We start from the raw sequence: 25385 nt of genomic DNA, 5'->3' as shown, positions 1-25385 counted from the left end.
AAAGGAGAACTTTTTAAATTGATTTCTGTTAGATTTGTTTGTAGTCCATACAACAGTCAGTGATGTCCTAATGGAGACCACTGACTGTGCTATATTTGAAGGATTATGGGCAGTTTTTGCATGCACACATATAAATCCAAAAGGACAAAAAAGTAAAACAAGGGAACAATTTGGGTTAGTATTTAAAGAACATACCAGATTTGCAAGTTTACGATTCTGATTGTCATGGAAAAAAGCAGCCGAATCACTCCTAGCAAACGTAATTGTTATTTAATGCAGAGTGCTTTCTGTTGTTAGCCAACACTAGGGTTGTTTATGCAGAAGCACGGCATGTTAATCAGCACCGTCTTGATTATGATTGGTTGGGCTGCGGTTAATGCTGCTACGATCACCATTAGTCATTTGCTTCAACATTACTGATTGACTTCAATTAGCTTTACTGTGGGATTTTTTGGGGGTAAACATCATCAATCCTGATAGAGGACTACATTTACCTAGCAGCAGTGTAAAGCCTGTGTTGAGATATTACAAATTACAGTAACTAAAGCAATACTTCTGTTGACATCTTGAACAGATTTTACAGTCAATATCACCTAGAGTTCTATTTCCCTGTAGATTTGAATTGGAGTCTATAATGGCTTGAAGCAGAAGATATAAATTAAACAGCCTCTTCCTGGAGATGTCTCCTTTTCTCATATTAATAGCAGGGAGACCTCTCTTTCCTCCAGGCAGTTCTGATCTTGTCTGCTTCACAATAATTTAAGAGCTTCTTTTCTTAGCCTACATATACTGTATGGTGCTATTGATTAGCTGAGTCAAACATATTACTCCTGATTGATTGCTGTCTTAGTGCTCCAGTCATCACTTGAAATAAGATAGGTGGCAGCTGAAGAAAGGGAGAGGAGTGGAGTGGAGTGGTGGTGGTGGTGGGGGGCTGCAGCTACTTAGCTGCTTGTGTCTCCTCTGGATGAGTCTGAGCAACCTTGACTCCAAAAATCATTTGAGTTTTAGACAGAAAGCAGAGTGAAACATCAACATCAGGTTCAGTGAAAGTTAAAATTGTAAAATGAAATAATTGACCATCTAGTGATGGTAATTAAGTGCAAATGCATACAGGGAAATGTGCTTTAAAGCCATATATAGTGAATGTATCAATATTTAACAGGATATCTGATGCAATTAAAGATTGCTATTAAGTCTGTATTCACTTCATTTCATACATTCCATTAAAATATGTCATGAGCCTATATATGAACTTATCAACTGTTCCAGAACAGAATGCGAGAGAAATAAGAAAGTACTTTAACCCTGTCATGCATGCATGACAACCTCAATCAGGATTTTTTTTTTCTTAAGTATTTTTATTCATTTTTAGGCATGAAAAAAAGATTTTTGAACTTCAATTTCTTAAACATGTACTTTTCAAAGAGTGGTTTTTACATGTCCACTCAGGTGGACAATTGATGTGTATGGAGAGACACATTAGTGTCCAGTGTAGTGGTTTATGTGCAAGTATACCATCAACTCTGATACAAATACAAGAAAACAGCCTTTGAATAGCTGTCCACTATAGTGACCACTATGCGTGAAAGGGTTAAAGCAAGCAAAGAACACAATTCTACCAAATTAAAATTAGTCAAATTTTCAAAATAAATGTGGAAACCTTTCCATTAGTTAAAACACAGTCTGATCCCAGATTTTGTCTAAGGGGATGGGGGTTTGGGGGGATAATGGGAGGAGAGAAGCTGCAGAGAGGCATGTAAGACTGCAACTGTGGATAGTCACGTTTTGCAGGGTTTAATATATTTGGCCAGATTTCTAGAAATGAGAGCTGCTCGGTGTAAAGTAGGATGGATGCCTTGTCTCCTAACAAGACCAGGTTTCCTCCAGAAAGTTTTCCAGTTATCTATAAAGCCCACGTTGTTTTTTGGACACCACTCAGACAGCCATCAATTTAAGGAGAACATGCGAATAAACATGTCACTCCTGGTCCGAGTGGAGAGGGGACCAGAGAAAACTACAGACTCCAATATTGTTTTGGCAAAGTTAGACACAGGTTCAAAATTAATTTTAGTGACCTCTGATTGACGCAACTGGGTGTCATAACTGCCAATGTGAATTATAATTTTCCTGAATTTACATTTACCCTTAGCCACAGTTTTAAATTTCCCTTAATGCCACCTGCTCTGGCCCCTGGAAGACAACTGGCTGTGGTTGCTAGTGTCTCTAGCTTCGCATGTCTGAGAACAGAATCACCAATTACCAGAGTTTGATCCCCAGTGGGTGTGTCGCTGAGTGGGGAAAAACGGCTAGACACATGAACAGGTTGGTGGTGTACTAGGGGCTTCTGTTTAAGACTATGCTGCCTCTTCACCATCAGCCAGCCATCCTGTTCGTGACAATCTGCTGGGGGAGAGCTAGCGGTCAAAGGATGACCGCTAGGACAATGAGCAGGAAAGTGCAGGAGGGACAGATGAAGAGGCCATGCTGCTAGAGAGTTGGCTAAGAGCTAAGCTAAGCTAGCAAATCGCTAAAGACACAGTAAATACACAGAGTATGCTTCAGATGAAGCACGTGAAGATTACACTCACTATGAAACAAAAAGTAATCTATCTGTAAGTTAAATTTTAAGTTAAAGTTTAATTAAACTGGCTACACAGATAAGCTGCACAAAAACATGACTGTGTGTTTGAACATGAGCAGGAAGTGATACTCTACCACAGAGAGAGCAAAGATTAACCCCACTAAATGCATGTCTTTGGGTTGTGTTTATACTTTTGACACCCTGTGTTCTCTTGTTAAGTGTTACTCTCTTGTTTTTCTCTGTTTTACTTTGAGAATAAGATTTTGTCCTGTGTTAGTTTTGCTTCCTGTCTGTTGACACCTGTTGATTACTTTCACCTGCATCTTATTCCCGTTTTGTATGTCATCACCAGTGTTGGGCAAGTTACTTTGAAAAAGTAATTAATTATAGTTACTTGTTACTTCTTCAAAAAAGTAACTGAGTTAGTAACTGAGTTACAATATTCTAAAAGTAATTAATTACTTGAAAAGTAACTATTGCGTTACTTTAAAAAAAATTGTTTAACCCTCTTTGGTCCAGGGTATAATTGGCCATTTTTAACTACTTTTGATTTTCCCTCCACATTTTACCTTTAAAAATTATTTACTTAGCCTTGTTTGGTATCATCAGCACAGCCTCACGTGTCTGAATTTACAGTTATGTTTTCATTTTTGACATACTGTATTACCACAATTGATCTAAAATCAGACAAAAAACATAAAATCCGAGTAGAAAAAGTACTTTTACTGTAACAACCACAAACATGTTTAATGAATCATATTTGATAACTTTAAATGCAAATATAAATTGTTAATTTTAAAATCCTATGCACAAGTTTTGCAAACAACAAAGTTATTTGCATCCATTTACCTTTTACCTTGATTTTTTAAATAACCATTTCAAAGTATTTACAGAACAATCAGCTGTTCTGCATTCAATAAGATGCCACACAAATTATTTGTGCCACTCCAAAAAAATTATTTCTGTCCACTTTAAAGGAGAACGTCACAGCCTGATACCTGCAGGTCTGACAGCAGCAGGTGTATCACTCCTGTTTCTACCTGGAGACAGCAGTCGCCTCATTGTTCTGACACACAACACAAAACTATCCACAACACTACACACTAACTACACAAGACAACACATTAACTACACACTCCAAACATGCTAAATGTTACAAATTTCTCACAACTCAAAACTTGCTCTCCCTCTCTCTCTCTCCCTCTCTCTCTCTCTCTCTCTCTCTCTCTCTCTCTCTGTCACTCCTAAAACTTCCCCTGTATTTTTTTTGGGGGGGGGGGGGGGGGTTGGTCATAAGCAGAGAGTGCTTGCTAGCGCTGTCCTTAGACAGTAAAAACTCGTATATATTGTTTATCATGACTGTGGTTTTACGTGGCCTATCAACACAATTTAAAAACTGGAATATATCATCTTGTTGCTTTGTCTTTAAGTGGTCGTGTGACTGGCTTACCACGACTACTTTATTCTTCCTCAGTCAAACAGCAGCACTCACACGATTGTTTTGCCCCCTTAGCTCCAGGTAAGTAAGTAAAAGTAAGTAAAACTTTATTTATATACCACCTTTCAAGATAAAAATCACAAAGTGCTTCACAGAAGCTAAAACCTAAAAATAAAAATCAACTAAAAGCAAGTTTAAAAAGATGGGTTTTTAGCTGTTTTTTAAAAGCGACCACTGAGTCCACAGATCTCAGGCTCAAAGGGAGAGAGTTCCACAATCTGGGGGCCACAGTTCCAAAAGCTTTGTCGCCTTTTGTTTTCAGCCTCGTGTGCTGGACAGCAAGCAAGCCCTGGTCACATGACCTCAGGGACCTGCTGGGAATGCATGGATGCAAAAGTTCACTTATATATGTTGGTGCTTGTCCATGCAGGGCCCTGAAAGTCAAGGTCAAAACCTTAAACTGGATCCTGAATTTAACGGGATTGGAATTTATCCAGAACGCTGTATTCATCTAGAACAGCTATAAGCTTCTTAGCCACAACCTTTTCTAAAATCTTAGAAATGACTGGTAATTTTGAAATCAGTCTGTGTTGTGTGTTGTGCTAGACCAGATCTTCCCAAAGTGTGGGGCCCGCCCCCTAGGGGGGCCCGCAGAGCCATTGCAGGGGTGGCGCGTATGAAAACGGGGGGGAGAAAAACAACGCTTGGACACTGCTAGCACGGGGCGCCCACACAAACACAAAGCAGGAGATGAAGCATAGCTGAATATGTTTCCAAACCAACTTCATTCTAAGCCAAAGACTAGAAAATATGGTGAAGCATATCTTCCCTTTGGTTTCACCTGCACAAGTGCCGAGGTAGGTCTCCCTGCAGAATTGGTTTTCCCTTTGTCGGGAGCAGCGCTGGGCTCTTCAAATCACGGACAAACAGTATCCCACATTCTTGATTTTTAGTTCACAAACACTTGTTGTAATGACCAACTACTCAGCTTTTTTTAATCTCAGTTTTTGGTGATTCGAAACGCCGTTTACGTGTGGACGAAACTGCTGCGTTTTCAAAAATACCCGTGTAGGTGTGGACGTAGCGTAAAAGAGTTAGTAGTTTATTTTATTACAGATTACTTGTATTTGCTTAATTGTTCACCAAATGTTTGAGGTGTGAAATAAACCGCAATGGAGCAAAATATGGGTGTGTGTGGTTGGAGGATGTGTTTTTGTGTGCGTGTGTGCGCGCGTAGGGGGCGAACATTTTTTTTGTAAAACAAAGAGGGGCCTAGCAAAAAAAGTTTGGGAACCTCTGTGCTAGACAGTGATCGTGATCACCGTCCGCAGGAGCGCACGCAGCTGGTTAAAGCTGTAGCGCCCAGATTACTTACAGCTACTTCCGTGCAACTGATATAAGATGACATAAACTGAACACAGCTTCAACCGTCTGTTTGTTGAAAAATAGTAACTGACCGCATTTTCTTGTTAGTAACTGTAACAGCGTTGTAACGATAGGAATAGTAATTAGTTAGATTACTCATTACTGAAAAAAGTAACGCCGTTAGTAACATCGTTATTCCCATCACTGGTCATCACTAATTGTTTTCTGTTTCTTTCTGTTCCTTTCCTCTTTCATGTCTGTATTCTGGATTCTTGTTTCAAATAAATCTGCAAATCAGTTATTAAAGCTTATCTTTTGTTCAGTAGCTTATGTGTCCTGCATTCTGTGTCATCAAACTTAAAATGTAATTCAGTTTTAGTAATATTTCATTGGTTTTCTTCAGTCTGTGAAGAAATGTTAAAAAATATTTCTTATGAGTGTTCTTGCTTTGATTCTGATCTGCTTTAACTACTAAAGTGTTACACTAAACAAAGGAGTAAGAGTTTGAATACAAGAAGTCTGTTCAGTCTAGCTTTTGGTGTCCAGGTGTTCTTACAATACACAGTTGATGTTCATTTTATATCTGTAAAAGAAGCCGCTTGTTAGAAGCATAAATTTCTGTTAGACTCCAACTGTGTTAAACTGTTGACCCTTCAGGTTGTTCAACACAGAATTAGACAGAATGACTGCTGGAGAAATCGACTTTATGAATTTTATTTAGAAGTGTAAAGACTTGGGTGTGCAAAGGTTGCAGCAGCAAGGTGTCAGGTGTGTTTTATATGAGGTCAGATTTGGTTTGACACTTGAAATGCAGCCCACCAGATCAGGGATGGTATATTCCTACCTCCTGGTATGACATAAAAGCAAAAGCAATAAACTTAACCTGTGATGTCAGACAGAATGGAGCTTGTAATACAACCGACTGCAGAGCGGGCCGTCTTTATCCTTTCAGCTCGGACCCTCTACAAAAGGGCCTGAGTTGGAAGAGCTTGAGGGTCCTGCACAGAATCTTTGCCAGCTTGTTTGTCTGTATCACAAAGTCCCACAGGATGTTAGTTCTGTCATTCTCAACCACCATAGAGGATTCTCCCATTTTGACCTCGGGACTTCCAGGCCATATTCAACACAGATGTTTCTGTATACTATCTCGGCCACTTGGTTATGGGGTTCCATGTATGCCCTGCTTGCTAGTATCTTGCACTGTGCTGTTATGTGCTGGATTGTCTCAGGGGCATCTTTACACAGCCTGCACCTGGGGTCTTGTCTGATGTGGTAGACCCCAGGCTCTATGGATCTTGTGCTCAGAGCTTGTTCCTTTGCTGTTGTGATTAGTAACTCTCTGTTGTCTTTCAATTCGGCTTTGTCCAGTCATTAGTAGGAATTTATATCGGTTAATTAATTCATAGGGTGACATAGAGTGATATGATAGATTAGAAAGCTGTTTGTAGCTAAATGTGTATTTAAACTTTACATTTATTGGAAAGTGAGATTTAGTGCTCTAGTCCACTTAATATCAAAGTGGGATATATGCAACCCATGATGTATAATTAGTTTGACATCCTTGCACTAGGTGGACTTCTGATTTAATAGTGTGAAAAGAGAGGCGCTACATCTCCCTGAAAATTTTAGGTCAAATATCATTATAAGGAATACTGGTCAGCCAAAATCCCTAAAGGTGGGATTTGGGCTCACAGTAAATAGGTTGCACTAGATTAATGAGCTTTACAGCAGATCTTTGGCTTGTGACAGTGTTTGACTTTTTGAGCTGACTGTGACCAGTGGATTTTCCCTTGAGACCTCTGGTCGGCTCAGTACTCTCTTTAATTAAAGGGAATCATTGCACAGTGCACAGATCCAGAGGACTTTACTCATACCTTAAACACAGCTCACTAACACTAGCTGGACTTTAAATGAAGCTTCTAATGTGGTGTTCTAATGACCGAGAGATGACCCACAGTGTTCTACTGGAAAAACTCAAGATAAGACAAACATGGACAAATAAGTCTTTTTGCAGTATTTCCCTGTTACATAGTTAAATCTCCAGACTAAATTCTACACAAATGTTTATTTATTAGCTGTCAAGTCACATCACTTTGCAGACATTAGCGTTTTGTCTTTTATTTAAACTATCATTAACAGGCAAGTGACATTAGTGGATATTTGCTGAAGAACTGCAAAAGGTAAATCTTTTTCTGAAAAGCTTTAAATGATTCAAATATGATTATAAATATATCAAGGTAAGAAATCCAAGAATTAATCTTTCTCAGGAAAAGCAGAGCAGACATGACAGACATAACACAGAAATGAGAAAAGACTTTGAGGCCAACCGAGTGTATACATGTATTGTCAGAGCTGAAAAAAAACAAAGACACAAACAAAACAGAGTGTATGTCTACACTGGTGAAATAGCAGCTCTTGCTAGTACTTCGTGAGCAAACTTGATACATCTACAGTCTGTTACATATTGTCTCACTGTGATATTATCCTTGTGATAATCAGTATATTGTATTTATAGGGCATATTATTATCAAACTGTGTAGATGGAATATTTAGCAAAATTTCTGGGATGTTTTTTTATAGCAGCAAAGGCACAAGAATACTCTGGAAAGTAACCCTTACCTACCCTAATGAAATACATATATGCATATAATTATGATATAATATATATTTCATGGAGGCACCAGATCACTTCATTGTAGGGAACAAGTGTTCAGGGTTTTCCTTTGCCATGCATTTCTTTCCAGTCCCAATTTGGCTAAGTAACATTTCTTTCCCTGTTCAGTGGACACAGACAATTTGACCATAGAGCAGTGTTTGCAACTTAATTTGTCTTTTGACCAGTTCTACAGCCTGTGCCTGTGTTTTCATTATCATTCACTACCTGTACTCAGGGCTCTGTAGGAGATTTGCAGTATCTAGCTTTGGAAGATAATCGTGAAATCCCATTAAGGCTCTTGTGTTTACTGAGACAAAACAGCAGCATTACTTAACTTCTGTTTGGGCACCTGTGTTTCCTCTATAGCTGTGAACTGTTGATTACTTACTGCCTGTTAGGCTCCATTTCGTCATTTTATGAGATTTTTCTCTTCAAATGTAAAAAATGTAAATGTATTTTTGGAAGCATGTACACTGCATCATAATTAAAACGAGCTCATGTCAGTCCAAGGTATGACACACTAGCCATACTTTGACCTATCATTACATTCTTAAGCATAACCACCAGGTACTGTGACTGTCCACAAAATACATTATAAGTAAAGCACAAAGCTTTCACCGCAAACTTATTCTGTTTTCTTTATCCTGCTCTAAGTAAACTTGAGATGACTGAAACGATCACAGATAGCATCTATAGCAGTAAATATTGGGGGAATATAATTTCACAATAGGACATTAGGTAAAAGAAATTAATAGGTAGGTGTAAAAAAATATTATTACTTTGGTGCAGGGACAAGTGAGTCAGGTGACTGCTTAAATTTCTACTTACTCACCTTTAGAAGAAAATTAAAGAAAAGTATTTGTTGGGAAGGTTTTTTTAAAGAAAGCCCCACATTTTGAATATGTGGCTGTTCCAGTGTTTTGCAGCTATTTGGTCCTAAAAGCATTTCTGTGGCGTTAACGTAGAAGGATTCTTCTGTGATGGAAGCCAGGAGTGTTTTTGGGGCTTGCTCCATAGCAAGTACTCAAAGTCAATATACTGATGTGGTCAGGCAGCTAGAAATGCATGCAGACTTTAGATGAGCCAGCAGCAGGGTGTCTGTGTAAGAAGAATACCAAGTCACGGTATGGATATATGAACTTGTCATTCAGGTGTCTAATGAAGCTGACAATGCTTAGTCTGGTGGATGAAACAAGATGATATTGGACTAAAACATCTTTACAAAAGATGACAATAAAAAAGAACAGAACATATACACATTGACTTTTAACTGTCAGAATTGTGGAATCCAAATTCTTTGCTGTACATGTATTTTTTCACTATAGGAGTGTTGCTGAGGTGTGCTGAGCAAATGGAGTTGTCTCTAATGTGCACAGGTGGTGGAGTAGAGAGCCTGGTGTGGCCCATCACTCACCGTAATGTCTCCATTGCCTTGCTGTGAGTGCTGTGTGTGTGTATGTGTGAGATGTTGACAGAAGATAGAAGTCAGAACAACTTGACTGATTGATTGTTAATTTATTTCAAACATGTAAACAGTATACAGGTACATTTAAAATAAGAGAGAAAAAAATACTATACAAAAGTCAATACATTTCAATATTGCTACTGTTCTGATTCATTTACATGTTGAAAGGGAGTGGGAAGAAGTACACACTTATTTAATCCCATCCCTTTACCATAAGTTAATATTTAGTCAGCTTCCTCACGATATAATCTGTAATAAGAATAGTCAACAGATTTCTGATATAATATATACTATATACTACAATATCACATCATAATTTTTTTAAAATAGAGACATTCACTTAATTTCAATATGTTTCCTTTCTTTGTAGTTCGAGAAGATCATATTTTTTATAACTCTTTTTGAACAGTTTTATGTTTGGACATTGCTTCAATTCCATATTCAGACTGTTCCACAGTTTCACTCCATGAACAGAAACACAAAAGCCTTTTCTTGTAGTACGTACCTTCCCTGTTATGAAGTTACAAAAACCCCTTAAATTATAGCTTCCTTCGTTCAAAAAAAACCAAAAAACCAAAAAACATACTCTGAGTATTACCTGGCAGTTCATTATTTTTTGCTTTGAATAGAATTTGTGCTGTTTGGAATTTCACAAGATATCAATATTTCAGTGCAAAAATAGTGAGTCTGTATGTTCCTGTAACCTGCACTGTGGATGATTCGAACTGCTTTTTTTTTGAATAGTAAAACGTGAATGTAATGTGGTTTTATAGTTGTTGCCCCAGACCTCTGCACAATGGCTTAAGTATGGTGAAACCAGTGAACAGTAGAGAATATGAAGTAATGTTCTGTCTAATTCCTGCTTTGCCTTGTTGAGTATTGCAATGCTTCGTGTTACTATGGAATGAATATATCTTACGTGAGCTCTCCAGTTAAGTTTTTCATCTGTTATTACCCCCAGAAATTTATTTTCACTGACTCTTTCAATATCAACACCATTTATTTGAATCTTTGCATTTGTATTTAAACTACTATTTCCAAATAACATCAGTTTAGATTTATTCAAATTTAATGATAATTTATTTTTATCAAGCCAGAACTTCACTTTACTTATTTCATTAGTCATATCCTCCAATAAATTCTGCAGATCATCACCAGAGTAGAAGATGTTTGTATCGTCAGCAAAGAGAACCATTTTTAATACTTTGGACACTTTACAGATGTCGTTAATGTACAAGTTGAAGAATTTTGGACCCAAAACTGACCCTTGGGGTACACCGTAAGCAATGTCCATACATAAGGAGCAACCACCATTTATTTTCACAAACTGCTTCCTGTCATTAAATAACTCCGGACCCAATCTAAAGCTACCCCTCTGACACCATAACATTCCAGTTTTCTTATTAATATATCATGATCTATTGTGTCAAGTCTATGAATAACCCAGCCACATATTGCTTTTTGTCTATGGAATTTGTGATGTATTCTATTGAATCTAATAGTGCCGATGATGTTGATCTGCTTGATCTGAAACCCTATTGACTCTCGTGAGTAGTTTATGTTTATCTAGAAATTTTTCCAGTCGGTTTTTAAACAGTTTTTCAAGAATTTTTGAGAATTGAGGTAGTAAAGAGACAGGCCTGTAGTTTGTGAAATGGTGTTTGTTGCCAGATTTGTATAGAGGTATAACTTTAGCTATTTTCATTCTGTCTGGAAATCGACCAGTTTGAAATGATAAATTACAGATGTATGTAAATGGTTTTATAATAGCCTCAATGACTCTTTTAACCATTATCATATCAATATCATTACAATCCAAAGATTTCTGATTTTTACATTTTTTAACAATCTCAAAAACTTCATTTTCATCAACGTCTGTGAGAAACATAGAATATGGATTTCTGTCTATCAGTGTATCCGGTTTTTCCTGTGCTTTCCCAGGATGAGTGATTGTTCTTGCTAAATTTGGTCCAGCAGTTACAAAGAATTCATTGAGACTATTTGCCACAACATCCATATTATATTCTTCATGGTCATTACAAATGAAATACTTGGGATAGCTCTTTTGTCCAGTCCCACATTTTATAACACTGTTCAGTATTTCCCATAATCTTTTATTATTATTTCTATTTATATCTAATTGCTTCATATAGTATTCCTTTTTACTATATCTAAGTATATTAGTTAACCTATTTTTATATCTTTTGTATCTGATTTCAGAATCTTTAGTTCTCTTTCTTAAGAAATCTCTGTATAGAGCATTTTTCTTTATACATGCATTTTGCAGACCTTTTGTTATCCATGGACAGCTCATATATTTATGTTTCCTACTATATTGCTTTATTGGACAGTTGGTATTGTACAGTAATGTAAATATTCTAAGGAATTCATTATACGCACTATTAACGTCATGTTCCTGATATACTTCACCCCAGTTCTCTTTCAATAAATCTTTTTTAAATGCATTCATTCTTTCTTCTGTTCTTACTCGCCTGTACTCTTTTTTACTGTCCATTTTATTGATCTTGTAATTCCTATCATAGATTGTAAAAATTGGAAGATGGTCACTTATGTTGTTAATCAGGAGTCCACTTACAGTCTTATTTTCAATGTCATTTGTAAAAATGTTGTCTACGATCAGCTTCTTAAGGTGTCACACTTTTTGGGCTATTTCAGCATTGTGTTTGGTTAGAAAAGAGAAGCTCTAAATTTACCAGTCGATCTATGTTGCTACCTTCACCTATGGTCTCTAGCTGTGGGTAGTGACCAAAATAGCGAGATTGTGGATACAAGCGGTGGAAATAATAATAATGGATACTTTATTGATCCCCATGGGGAAATTACTTGTTTTTCTCTGCATTTGACCCATTCACTCAGTGAAGCAGTGGGCAGCCCACTAAGCAGGCGCCCGGGGAGCAGTGTGTAGGGACGGTACCTTGCTCAGGGGTACCTCAGGGTAGCCGTTAAGTGGATTCGAACCGCCGACCTTCCGATCATGGGGCGACCACTTTACCTACTGAGCTATCCCTGCCCCTGGGCATGGGCTTCCTCCGAAGGGTGGCTGGCCTCTCACTTAGAGATGGAGAGGCCAGCCACCCTGGACTCAAGGGACTCAAGAGTAGAGTTGCTGGTCCTCCAAATCGAAAGAAGCCAGTTGAGGTGGTTTGGGTATCTGATATATGCCTCGTGAATGCCTCCTGGGTGAGTTGTTCACACTGGGACAAGGACTTGCAGTCCTTGAAAGACTTATTTGTCCTCTTTTCAACTTTGTGAGTTAAAAATTTCCTTTTATTAAAATGCTTATTTTTTGACAGAGTAATGTCATGTGAAAAAAATCACATTTTGAGTTACATGAAGTTGACAGAGTGATTTTTCCTTGCAGGTGTCACCTTGACTTCTGAGGCTTCATAAAAATCTGCTTTGCTGATGCTGCAGACTGAATTATTTATTCAGTCTGTAACTGATCTATTGTTGCTCTCCTTTCAAATTGTGATATACTTCTGTCCTCCTGTGACTCCTGTGACTTGTCTTTGAGGAGGACTCTCTCTCTCTCTCTCTCTCTCTCTCTCTCTCTCTCATATATATATATATATATATATATATATATATATATATATATATATATATATATATATATATATATATATATATATATATATACACACACACACACACTATTGACAACTCTCTGCCTGCCTATAATGTGCTAGTCCAAAAAAGAACTGATAGAAAGCCATTCCTACCATAGTTTGTTTTCAGAGCTGTGTCTTTTGTCTTGCTTTTCTCACTGCTCATCTCACCAGTGCAAAGTAGCTTCTGTTTCCAGCACTCCCACTGTGTAAACTTCTGCTATCTCAGATTGCCAGTCCAACTGTATAAGTATGGGCCTTCTTGTTTGTTAGACAGGCAATAAAGGACATGGACCTGAACCTGCCAACAGCCTGCCAACCGCCAATCAAGCCAATCAACTCAGACTGAGTGCAAAGCAGTTTGCCGTGCACACAAGCTTATTGAATTAATGCTGAAAAGCAGAGTGGGCCCTGAGCTCAGTAATTATAAATCAAGAGTAATCAGCGGAACATAATTGATTTGGTAATTGTGTTTGCTTTCTTGAGTTAGACCCAGAACTTTGCTGGCATGAATTAAGAATGTTTTCATCACAGCTGAAGTAGAGCTCTGCAATTTTTTGTGAATGTAAATACATGCTTCTGGTTAGTTTCAGCCAGATGGAATAAAGAAGTAATACTGTAACACAGTGAAACCTTTGCCATCAAAAGTCTTTGTATATTGATTATGTATTTATAAAATACACATATACATATTTATGCAGCATTATTATATCTTAGTGGAACTTTTCTTATCTGCTTGAATTAAAGCTTTATTGCTTTCACTGCTAATAAGGCAGGTAAAAGTCATGAAGCTGCATTTAGAGCTCTCAGTTGAATTTGGCATACACAATTTTTGAGTAGTTTACATCAAAAATAAGTGTGACAGTAGTGTAACGTTAATTGAGTTTATAGACTTTAGGACATCATGAACATTACTACACACGTTTGTGTTAACTGAAGGGGGTCCGACTGAGTGCAGACTGACTGAAAAGCAGTTTCCAAATGCATAAACACTGTGCAAAGGCTTTAACGTGTTTCAGAGCTTTTTTTGTAACAAAATCTAACAGGGTCTGTCTAACAACATTAATAAACAACCAAACAAACAAACAAAAATAACATTGTATCTAACATTCACTTTAAATTGTAAAAAATCTATCAAAAAATAAATGTGTATGATTGTGAATCAACTATACCGTCAGCTACTCAAAAACATTTCTTCATCTCTTAAATCTTATGCAGACAACATGGTAAAAAACAGCATATGAAAATGATACCAGAAAGCCATTCAGGTTGTCATTTTACAAAAGGCTACAGGCAGCAGCTATGCACTGCTGCTGTCTTTTGACTCTATATTTGTACAAGTTGTCAGTGCTGGTGAATCTGTCATACCAGCATCATCTTTTCTCGATTTTCAGATGTGCTTGTTCACAACCAGCATACTGCTGAGAGAAATGTATCCACACAGACTGCAGCAGGGTTTCCCAGCTCTGCATTCACTTTTTTGTTATCGCCATTCTGTGTGGCTGCCTGTCACAGCAAGAAGAGGGACTCAAGGGGACAAGATTGCATGCCCATCTCAAACTGGATCAACGTTTGTCTGCTGTCAGTTATCTTCTATGTGTTGCGGAAATCATTGTGTAGTTCTGCCCAGGTTTTGTCTGACACCTTGATAAGACGCATGGGACAGTTACGAGTTCTTCTTCTTAGACAAAAGGCAAATGAAGGATTTTTACTCCTGGTGATTCAAAAGCGGTTCTCACATGCCGCCCACGCTTTGAACCAAATTCAAATATTTGAATTATTCTGGTCACTGCTCTGATATGCAGATTGCTTAGTGGGGGAGTATTTTAATCACACCAAAGTGAGATACCGCCACTTTTCATTCCACTTCTAAACACCCTCCTCTAATGGCTTTGAAATGATAGTTAAATTCACCCCTAAACATACAGCCTGCTTGTTTGTTTGTTTTTCTGCGATTAATCCCTGTGGCTATCTTTCTCTCGCACTTTACTGATTAAAAATTGCACGTGGGAAAGCAAGGATGGCCTCAATTCTGGCAGGTGTAAGACTTATTTTCCTCCTGAGTACCCTTGTTGCTGCCAGTGTCCCTTTCCTTCTTAAGTTCAAAGGTCTTTTACAGCACCTGTGTTTCATCTGGGCTCTCTCTACTCTCTGGATGTCAACAGTCCTTTTCGTTTCACTTCACTGGCTTTACTCAAATTTCACACTTGTCAGGCTGCGTGATTCCTCGAACAGCTACAAGCACATCTGAGTGTAGCTCTCTAAGGCCCCCTACCACCACTACCATCCCCTCTGTGATAGTTTCAGGTTAAAGCTGGTCCTATTCTGGTCATCCATTTTATAACCATAACACAAAGAATCAAAGAATGCTACAGTATGGAATGATCTAGCTAGCTAACTAGCTAGCTAAGGAGCAGGTCCATACCTGGCTTCTCCACATAAATTAAACTATTCTTGCGCAAATTACTGAACCCAGACTGCTGGGTTCCATTTCAACCTTTCATAATGCCACTTAGCGCTAATGTTTCACAAGAAAAACTTCTCCTAACTAAACAAAATATAAATGAACCAGATTCAGAACATCAGGAGATTCATAAAAAAAACTAAAATTAAAAAAACCTTAGAATTTTTCCTGCTATATGTAACCATTTATCTGATTGTTAACTTCAGAATTACACAAAGGTCAGTTGTACAGCTTCTTCTTTCAGCTTGTTTAACTGCATGTTAAACAAGCTGAAAGAAGAAAGATCAGCTGTCTGCTACATCCTGCAGTTACGAAGGGAATAGAGGGAGAAATTTCACACACGGTTTATTGGCTTAGTAATCGATGGTGCTATTGTGATGGAATGATAGAGAAGAGCCACACTCCAGGACTGAAAACAACCATCTTAACCTTCACTCACAGAACCTGTGGGACATATTACTCTAAAACATATTACAGAGCTTGCTCATCTGTGCATATCTATTACCTCTTAAGGGTACACTGAACACACTGCAAAAAAAACCAACGTGAAATTCTGAATTTTTCAGATCCGAACATGTCGTGTAACCTCTATACACACCGAAAGCATTACTTACTTACACTACTTCCAAAAAAAGTATCCTTAGAAAGTGGACATTCCGAGTTCATCAAAACAAGATAGGAGATGGCAGCAGCGGGGAGAACTTATACCACGACCACTTTTGTACATATTTCAGGATGACAGTTTGAACTTTTGTCTTGCATTTGTTGTTTGTTGCATTTAGCAACACGTGCACTGTAGCTGATTGGTCAGATTGTCTGATTGGTCAGATCTGATTATTCAAATTTTAATTTTACCTGCAAATTTATCCCGCTAAATAATGCATTCATTGTGAAGAGCAGGATCAAGAAGTCCCAATTTCAGATTTTTCATGCACAAAATATTGTGCATGAAAAATCATATAATAATATATTTCACATATCCAGTGTATAAAGGCCTTAATCTCAGACTGGTTCTTATATATGTATATAGATATAGATATATATTATTCTTCTACTCTATGTCAGCACTCAGAGTGCTTTATACAACATGCCTCATTCACTTTTTTCTATCTGTAAGTGCTTTCTATCTAACATTCACTCTTTGATGGAGAAACAGACTCGGGAGTATCTCACCTAAGGATATTTAGCATGCAAAGTGAAGCAAACAGGGATTAAACCACCAACTGTCCAATTATAAGATGACCTGCTCTACCTCCTGAGCTACAGCCACCCCTCAACCTTGAACGTTTGCTGCTCATCCCAGTAAACGTAACAGATTTGCCTCTTTCTCTGTTTGAAGGTTTGCAAATGGTCCTAAAAGAGGTGTGATGCTCTGCAGCTGGGAGCCTGCAGGAGAGTAGAAAGACTCTGTCATCAAAGTAAACTGCTTTCTTAGAAATATTTATTATTTTATACATTGACAGCATTTTGTGTTGTTGCATGTTGAGACTGTTTCATATTTAATACTGAAGTTAAATGGAAACACATTAAGCACTAAGTAGAAGGGGAATTTAATTTTGAGACACACCTTTTGTATTGTTTGATTCACCTGTCAAACACCTGTGTCTGAACAGGAAACATAAGACTGAGAATACTGGGCGTATTACTTTTATTTAAAAGTTAGAATATTCTTACGTTCTAAACTTGTTTTGTTTAAGTTTATAATTAATTTAGAGTTTTTACATTGACCACAGTAATAAAAACGGTCTGCTTCAGACTCCGTTCATGAACATCTATCTACAGTGGTGTGAAAGTGTGTTTGTCCCCTTCCTGCTTTCCTATTTTGTTTGTACGTTTGTCACACATAAATGTTTCAAATCATCAAACAAATTTAAATGTTAGATAAAGATAACACAAGTAAACACAAAATTCAGTTTTTAAATGAGGGTGTTTATTATTAAGGGGAAAAATCCAAACCTACATGGCCCTGTGTGAAAAAGGGATTGCCACCTAACCTAATAACAATAGCAGCAACAACTGCAATCAAGTGTGATAACTGGCAATCAGCCTTTGTCAGTGCTGTGGAGGAATTTTGGCCCACTCATCTTTGCAAAATTGCTGTAATTTAGCCAAATTGGAAGGTTTGAGCATGAACTACCTTTTTGCGGTCATGCCAAGGCATCCCAAATAGATTCAGGTCTGGACTTTGACTAGGGCACTCCAAAGTTTTTTCTAAAGTTTTTCTTAAACCATTCAGAGGTGGACTTGCTGGTGTGTTCTGGGTCATTGTTCCTGCTGCAGAACCCAAGTGCGCTTCAGCTTGAGGTCACAAACAGACGACTGGACATTCTTCAGGTTGTTTGGGTAGACAGCATAATTCATGGTGCCATTTACCACAGCATGTCTTCCAGGTCCTGAGGCAGCAAAACAGCCCCGTATTGTGCCGCTAGAGGTGAAATTCTTGGACCGGCGCAAGACGGACGAAAGCGAAAGCATTTGCCAAGAATGTTTTCATTAATCAAGTTCCACCATGCATTAATTTAATACCACCACCATATTTTACTGTTGGTATGATGGTCCTTTTCTGAAATGTTGTGTTACTTTTACTCCAGATGTAATGGGACACACACCTTCCAAAACGTTCAACTTCTGTTTTATCAGTCCACATAATATTTTCCCCAAAGTCTTGGGTGTTTTCTAGCAAAACTGAGACGAGTCTTTATGTTCCTTTTGCTCAGCAGTAACTTTTGTCTTGGAGCTCTGCCATGCAGATTATTTTTGCCCAGTCTCTTTCATATGGTGGAGTCATTAACACTGACCTTAACTAAGGCAAGTGAGGCATGCAGTTATTTGGATGTTGTTGCACTCTTGGCGTAATTTTGGTCGGCCGTTCACTCCTGGCAAGGTTCAGCACTGTTCCATGTTCTCGCCATTTGTGGATAATGGCTGTAAATGGTAAATGGCCTGCATTTGTATAGCGCTTTTCTAGTCCATAGGACCCCAAAGCGCTTTACACTACATTCAGTCATTCACCCATTCACACACACATTACATTACTTTTTTAAAACATTAGCCACATTAGAAGCTTCGTTTCCATTTCCAGGCTTACCAGTGGTGATGAGTCCCCAGATGATGTAACATATAACTGACTATCTGAAAAGGATTTAAGGTACACATCATCAGATGAAGTTAATTTGAACATACTGTAAATGACAAAGATATCTTGGAAAGTTAACTTGTTTCCTGGTTTTGTTTGTTTGGGATTTTGTTGTTGCTTGGGTGTATATTTACGTAGAAAAATACAAAGTCACCTGTAACTGATACAGGATATGTCTTATAAGGCATTTGTGACGCAGTGTGACAGTGGTGATGTATTTTAAAACTTAAATTAACTACATGGCAGATAAGGTTGACCTCAGAGCAGAGCAAGCATTTATGCAATGTGTTGGTGAGAACCTGATTGAACAACAATTGATGTTGAACTGGTGCCAATGTTGCCAGTTGCCACTTTCTAAACCCGCCTATCTGTGTCGCCTTCCTACTCCCTTCAACTCTGTATCACCTAGGCCCCCCTTCATCTTCATCCAGCTTCTACCATGCTGAGGTGCCTCCTCTCGACCTGTTGGAGTGGAGAGGCCCATCTGTGAGTTTATCTTGCTCTGCCGGAGAGCAGTAAACACTCATTTTTGTGGCTGTCAGCTTGGTGAAGGAGGGCAGCCATGTGGAACACAGCGCAGAATCAGCAGTGTTCCCAGCAGTGGAAATAGAGCTGGCTTCAAGGAAAAGCCATTCTTTTGCAGTCTTTTTTCCCCTCCCAGGGAACAACATTATTGCTTCTAAACCTGCCATATATTGATTTAAGGCTTGTGTTTTTTTGTATGTCATCATATTGCCGTAAAGTATTTTCTCCTTATTTTTTATGTTCAAAATCATGTGTACATGTAATAAATAAAAATACATTTCTATAGAAACTAAAGCAAAACTTATACAGCTGTCACTGAAGCCAGGATTTTATTGGTATTTATTTTGAATGTTAATAATAGGACATTCAGATGAAAAAGCAAATTAAACAAACCTAATACATACATACATGTTAAATGCACCACAATGATTTTTCACAGTTTGAGGAGAGTTGATATGCATCATAAAGAGTGTGCCATGCATGTTCTTCTAATCTTACTAAATGACTAAGGAGCATCGGAGGAAACAGCTTACTACAAACTCAGCTAAACAAAGATGTTGGCTAGGTTCATATAGACACCGTTAAAAACAAAATGCTTTCATCAGTCACTGATTTATCAAAACATTCACTATTGCTTAAATCAGCCTTTAAGGATTTTAAATTGAAAACCTAAGAAGGAAATATATGAAAATATACTGCAAGTACATTTTTCCAAGGAATGCATATTAAATGATATTTATTTAGACTTTTTTCAGAAAAAAAAACTAATTGTGATTTTTATCCATTGATCAGGGCTGTGAGGTGCAGCTGAAATGTCTGGAAAATAGCAAGAAAGAGGGCTTTTAAATAAATTAAATTTTTTAACTTTTGGCTTAACATGGAGAGATCTTAAAATATGTATTTTCTTTGCAAATTTGAAGTTTGGTCTAAAACAGAGTTGGAAATGGCAGCCTGCCTCTTTAAGAAGTTAATGTGTGTTAGTCTGTTTTCTTCTTCTTTAAAAAAAAATCTTTGTGTATAATTCTTAGGCAAAAAGCTAAGAGGCATACAGTTAGCATGCATAGACAATGGTTGAACACTGCAGCAGCAGGATCTAACAGCTTGCTTATTGGCTGACTAACTGGCTGACCATTGCAGCATTGGCATATGCCATAACTCCCACAACAGCATGCTATTGGCCACTTTTGGATCTTGGAGTTTTTCAAAAAGGAAGATGACTGAGGAAGAGAAAGCTCTGGCCAGTGCTTTTGTCGATAATAATGGGGAATGTTAGGCAAGATGGACAAACTAGGATTGTTAACAAGGAGAGAGAAAGTTTCTATGAGCGTGCCATGTGTGTCATGGCAGGAAAACAACAATGCAGAGTTGACTGTGAACTCAAATGTAGTTTATGGTCCTGCAAACACGTCCAGCTGCATACAGATTTCCGTAAATTTCCTGCACTCTTAAGCTATCCCTCAGAATCCAAAACGCAAGTTGCTCGACGTGTATATCACCAGTCAAATGCTGACTGGTTCACAATTGGCCCAGAACAGGGAAGGGAGAAACGCTGGAGTTCAACAAGAATGGGAGAAGTACAAAAAAATAGATCAAAAATAAAAAATACAGCATCAAAAGTACAGACAGTGACTGTGGGTGTTTTTTTGTTTTGTTTTTTATTGTTTTAACAATCAGTTTTAAATTCTGTCTTTCATCTTTACATTTTTCTACATCCAGCCAACAGACCAACCACATAAGCAAGAGTAGCCCACCAACCGGTTGTATCACAAGTTTTTGACACTGCCTATGACAAATCATCTCCACGCAGGTAGACAGACAGTCTATGAGTGCTTGCAGATTGCCTTCTCACTACCCCCGCTCAAGGTTAAAGCAAGCATTAGCTAGTTTTCACTGTGTAAGAGAATTCAGACACCCTGGCAAGAGCAAGAAGAAAAGACGAGGAAGAATTGTTCTTTATGTCCACAACTGCTGGTGCAATCCCAGTAACAACAGAATGCTGAGGAGACTATACAGAGATGCTTTGAGACCACTGCCTGTGTTTTTATTTTCAGTCTTTATGGAGACAATACTGACAATCTGACAGAGTGAATTGGAACTTCTGTGTGGATTATGTTGCCCCCCAAAAGCATGTCTGCTGCTCCCAGCAGCAAAACTGGATTTAAAAGAGACATTAAAGTGAAAATGAATTAGGATGAAAAGAGTGGAAACAAAGAAGTGTACAAATGTGTACAGAGGTGGCTTAAAATTAAAGTGGTATAGAGAAAAGAGTGAAGCTGGAGAACAAAGTCAACAAAATAACAACAGGGAGGCTTGGGATGGAACCATTGCAGGACACATGCAAAGGAAAGACATGATATCTGCTATTACACCAACATACAGGAGGACCAAAAGGTTTTATCACCCTTCCGCTTCGTGCTCTATACTTCAGGCTTCAGGTACAGATTAGCTTCATGCCACCTACAGTGACTTTCAGACAATTCTGCTAATGTTGGCTGTATACAGGGTGATGGACAGTTTTGTGGGGTGGAGTGATGTGAGCTCACTGGTTCAGAAACACAGATGTTGTCTGAACAGTCACATGCAGCTACTCAGGATGCACAACTTGTTCAGTAGATGCTTTGGAGTTAAAAGTAGTGTGTGTGTGTGTGTGTGTGTGTGTGTGTGTGTGTGTGTGTGTGTGTGTGTGCGCGCGCGTGCGTGCGTGCGTGCGTGTGTGTGTGTGTGTGTGTGCGCACGTGCGTGTATGTGTAAACACAGGAAATTAAGGAAATGATTCCTCTTCTAGCACGGACACTATTTTTTTTTCCTTTAATCCCTATCTGTTGTACATGAGAGTAACTACATGTGTTGCAATAAAAACAAAAACTGAAATTGTACTTGAACATCATTTTAGTCAATAATAGTTTGTAAATTGATATAGCTGTACATAGTCTTGGTTTGGCATTCAAAACGTTTGTCGGTGTTTTTTATTTGGAATTTAGATGGATTAATTAATGACTTAAAAGTTGACTTGAGAATTTCATCAGAAGTTAAACTGTATTTTTAACTGCCAACAAATTAGCCCCAACTATATTCAATTTTTTGTAACAGAGAGGGATATTTATATTTCAGAGCTTTTTGTATTTATTAGAGCTGTTTTGTAATATTTGGTAATAGTGTAATAAATACTGTATGGTTTAATTGGTACTTTAACTTGTTATTATTAGAGATGGGTATTGTTTAGGTTTTATCCTATACCAGTACCAAACTGGTGCTTAAACGGTGCTCGAACCGGTGCTTAAAGAATGAAGAACACAAAATTGGTCCAAAAACCTCTCATGTTCAGCTGTTTTTTGTAAAAAGATAACAATGTTAGCCTTTTCTGCAGCTATGGGGCATATATGGTATCACTCTTGGCTGGAAGCAGTGCTTAAACAATGGAAAAAACACAAACTTTGTCCAAAAACCTCTCATGTGTAACTGTTTTCCACTTTTTCTTTGGTCATTTTAGCCTTTTTGGCCAGGGTGAAGGGAGTATCTGCCATCAAACAAGAAGACAGCTGCATGTAGCTATGATGATGTTTGCTAGTTCACCTTACATGCATTAATGTAATAACGTGGTTAGCCTACTCAACGTAAATTACACACGAACAACATTAAGCTACTCACGAAGAACGGCTGCTGCTGCATCATCATCCGTCATCATTTCTGCTACACTGGCAGGGCTAGGGGCCAGGACTCTCCTCTTCGGGTTCTTGGGGGATGTTGCTAACTCCGGGTCAGATAACAGGCAACCCACGCGCATTAGATGTGCTCGGTGTGAGGTCTCGCAGCAAGCTATCAAATACGGCGCATTTCTCAGCTTTTAACAAAATGTTATACGTCGCCAGGTGTTTCATTGGATTCGAGGTGTTACCTCCTTTGACAGTATCACAGTATCACCTTAAAGCACTTGTTGCAGGCTGCTGAGTTTGCATCTTTTGCTGTGAAGTACAGCCAGACTTTGACCGCTTCACTTTGGGTGTTTTTAATCTGTAGCTCTGCTCTAAAAGAACGTACGTACCTGGGCCCGCCTACTACGCTCGCAAAGGTAAAATGATTGGCTGGAATCCAAAGTGTATGACATCTCAGGAAAAAAAAAGCACCGAAATGTGAGCTGCTTTTCAGTCTGGTTACTACCGTTTATGTCAGAACCGGTACCCATCCCTAGTTATTATATGTTCTTACTGTCTTGGAGCAACTGTGACCACATAATTTCCTCTGAGATTAATAAAGTATTCTGATTCTAATTCAGTGCAGTGTGCTGCTTACTGAAATTTACTTCAAAGAATTTTATTTGTTGACTTATGAAGAATTGCTTCAAAACAGTCAATATAGTCTTTTTCACTGGAACCATCTTGCTCATCACTGTGCTCAGTTTCTCCTTAGTAGATGGTGATTCAAAACACTAAGGTGAAGGTGAATCAGTCAGTGCCACATAGACTTTTTATGATTCCAGACCCACGGGTCTTTTGAAGGACCCCATTTCAGCCCCTAATGTTACAAAGAAATGGGTTTCAGGCATAACAGATAGTATCTTTGTGTTTTTGTCTGGGAGAGATGAAAGTGGGCCTTGCTCCATATATGTGGCTGTGAAAATTGCCTCTCTCATCTTCACTCCATTCTACAAAATTAATGACAGCAGCTCTGTCATGCTATGGACCAGAGATGGAGAGACAGTAGGGGTTGTGAATGAAAAAAGAGGGATTACTGCATTGAATCCTCAAATGGAATTCTGTTCTTTCTCTATAACTTGGCCAGATTTCTCTCTGTATAAAGATATTTACTTATCTTTTCTCTTTTCCTAATCTCTCCACCCCCAAAACCTTTTTATTTTATTCTAAAAACACTTTCGGTGGTTTTGCTTGTTTTAATTATTTTACAATGGAGGCTGGAAAGTGGAACAATATGAGAAGAAGGAAAACACTGACATCCCACAAAGTCTGATCCATCCATCCATCCATCCATCCATCCATCCTCCATCCATCCATCCATCAGTCTTCTTCTGCTTATCTGGTACCAGGTCGCGGGGGCAGTAGCCTAATCAGAGAAGCCCAGACTTCCCTCTCCCCAGCCACCTCCTCCAACACCAAGGCGGTCCCAGGCCTGCTGAGAGATATAATCTCTCCTGTCCTGGGTCTACCCTGGGGCCTCCTCCCAGTAAGACATGCCTGGAACACTGTGCCCAGGAGGCATCCTTTTCAGATGCCCGAACTACCTCAGCTGGCTCCTTTCAATGTGGAGGAGCAGTGGCTCTACTCTGAGCCTCTCCTGGATGGCTGAATGCTATCTCTAAGGGAGAGGCCAGCCACCCTGTGGAGGAAGCTCATTTCTGCCGCTTGCATTCACGATCTTGTTCCATCTTGTTCACCCAACAATGTTCTCAGTTGAAGTCAGCAGTGCTCGACCCTCACTATTCACAGTGCAGGTAAAGCACCACTTTCCCATCCTGAGTTGCCTGATGGTTTGCCGGAATCACTTCAAGGCAGCCTAAAAGTCTTTTTCCATGGCCTCCCACGAACTTCTCCCACACCTAGGTTTTTGCTTCAGCTACTGCCCAAGCTGTGTTCCACTTGGCCTTTTGGTAACTATCAGCTGCCTCCAAAGTCCCATAGGCTAACCAAGCCCAATAGGACTCCTTCTTCAGCCGGGTAGCTCCCTTCACCTCTGGTGTCCACCATTTGGTTAAGGGGTTACCATGACAGGTGCCAACCACCTTGCGGCCGCAAGGCACCAACCACCAACCACCCTGCTGCCTGTCTGCAGCAGCTTTGGCAGTGGAGGTGCTGAACATGGTCCATTCAGACTCAACGTCCTCAGTCTCCCTCAGAATGCTGTTGAAACTCTGCCAGAGGTATGTGTTGAAGATCTCGCAGCCTCTGCCAGGCATTCCCAGCGCACCCTCACTATACGTTTAGTTGCACCAAGTCTGTCCTGCATCCTCACCCACCACCTGATCCAACTCACCACCAGGTGGTGATCAGTTGACAGCTCAGCCCCTCTCTTTATCCGAGTGTCCAGAGCATATGGCCGCAGGTCTGGTGATACGATTACAAAATCCATCATCCACCTGCGGCATAGGGTGTCGTGTTGCACTTATGGACA

The 25385-nt window shown here is 38.9% G+C and overlaps 1 protein-coding gene and 1 pseudogene across 2 annotated transcripts in view; one reads left to right on the top strand and one right to left on the bottom strand.

Annotated features, from left to right (window-relative positions):
- Positions 1-25385, top strand: part of sez6b (seizure related 6 homolog b) — a 246012-nt gene that overhangs the window by 32204 nt on the left and 188423 nt on the right. The window lies entirely within an intron of this gene.
- On the bottom strand, positions 1782-25170 carry LOC146693247 (uncharacterized; annotated as a pseudogene).

Source organism: Copadichromis virginalis, linkage group LG14 (genome assembly GCF_057382275.1).
Source record: "Copadichromis virginalis isolate Kocher_CV1m ecotype Utaka linkage group LG14, C_Virginalis_male_GT1.1, whole genome shotgun sequence".
NCBI lineage: Eukaryota > Metazoa > Chordata > Actinopteri > Cichliformes > Cichlidae > Copadichromis > Copadichromis virginalis.
Note: the sequence above shows the minus strand (reverse complement) of the source record. Positions and strands in the feature narration are given on the sequence as shown.